Source organism: Austrofundulus limnaeus, unplaced genomic scaffold (assembly GCF_001266775.1).
Source record: "Austrofundulus limnaeus strain Quisiro unplaced genomic scaffold, Austrofundulus_limnaeus-1.0 Scaffold48, whole genome shotgun sequence".
In the NCBI taxonomy this organism is placed as follows: domain Eukaryota; kingdom Metazoa; phylum Chordata; class Actinopteri; order Cyprinodontiformes; family Rivulidae; genus Austrofundulus; species Austrofundulus limnaeus.
In genome coordinates, this window is record NW_013952450.1 from 1,773,081 (window position 1) to 1,774,487 (window position 1,407).

At 35.9% G+C, this 1,407-nt stretch overlaps 1 protein-coding gene and 1 long non-coding RNA gene across 2 annotated transcripts in view; one reads left to right on the forward strand and one right to left on the reverse strand.

The window, feature by feature from the left end:
- Positions 1-440, reverse strand: part of ntn2 (netrin 2) — a 49,252-nt gene extending 48,812 nt beyond the window's left edge. Inside the window, exon 1 of the mRNA XM_014008231.1 lies at positions 269-440. The gene's annotated coding sequence lies outside the window, so the exon portion shown is untranslated. The remainder of the gene's footprint in view (positions 1-268) is intronic.
- The window catches only part of LOC106517409 (uncharacterized), a 64,834-nt gene that overhangs the window by 44,567 nt on the left and 18,860 nt on the right, over positions 1-1,407 (forward strand). The window lies entirely within an intron of this gene.

Genomic DNA, 1,407 nt, shown 5'->3' on the forward strand with positions numbered 1-1,407 from the left:
GAAAACACACACAAAATAAAAAAATAAATAAATTGAAAGAATAAAAATCTATAAGGATTAAAAGTTTTGATAATTGAACGAAAAACAAACAAGACCTGCTAAAATTTATATTTTGTGTATAAAATGATGTTCAAGATTTTTTTTTTTCAGCAAAGACAAAATTWATTGAAAAGGTTAGAGAAGTTCCACCAACTAATTTGCGGATTATTGATCAGTCCTGAGTGCGGAAGAATACAATGCAATAAAAGTGGACCAACAACACACTCACTTGTTGTCAGATGAGATCCAAACTGGGAGCGCGCTCCTCGGGTGTCCTGGAAAGTGGTCGCACCTGGATCAGTCTGCTGATTTGGGGGTTCCAGGTTTGCTCTTCAAAGCCGTGGGCTTTTAGTTCCCTGCGGTGCCGAGAAAATATCAGCCTCCAGCATTTTTGTTCCCTCCTCACTTTAGTCTTTTGCTGGTGCTGCGGTTGGACGCAGGGAGGGAGACGCTGACCTTGTGAGGAGACAATTAAAACCCCGGGTTGGTTTTCAGTGATGGCGGGTCGCCCTCATGTGGCGCAATGCGCGTATTACTTAATCTGAGTGTTTAAGATGCGAGCTTCAAATAGGTACAGCTTGCTGAATTGCTTTATTCTTGATCATTAAAGAGTTTTAACATTTCYATCAAATAAAATCCTGACAAGATTATACAACACTAAAATATCTGAATTTATAGCAAAAAAAATCAAATAAATAAAAAAGACGTCCATGTTTCTCAAAAATACATATTTAATGCAAGTAACAACACAAAAATAGAGCTGAAATGAATGCAGTTACTGTTACTTTTATTTCATGTTATATTCTGAAGAGTTTGGTTTAAGAAAGTCTTTTTTTAACTTAAATAAATGATCATTATTGGTTGATTCAGTTGACAGAAGAAGGGTTAGCCCAGATGAAACTTGGCACAAAGATGATGAATTTATGCAAAAATGATACATCTTTCAGGTCCTGTGTTGTGTCTGAGTTTTTGTCCAAAAGACATTTTCAAGTGTTCTATTCTTTCAGGCCAAATACTTTTTTTAAGTCTGTAAATCACCAACAGCTAAAATATTTTGGCACTTTCAGAATCCCCTCATTGTGGTAAAAACACATCAACATTGTTATTGTGTGTTGTGACTATATTGCTGAGATGTTATTAATGGGAACCTGTGTGTCTGTGCTGTATGGTTTTAGTAAAATTATTTATTTGCTAAGTTATCTGTCATGCAGATACAAGATTCACTCCTTGGGTAGCTGTATTTGCAGCGGGTAAAATAAGTATTGAACGCGTTACCATTTATCTCAGTAAATATATTACTAGAGGTGCTAATGACATGAAATTTTCACCAGATGTCGGTAACAACCCAAGTGATCCATACATACAAAG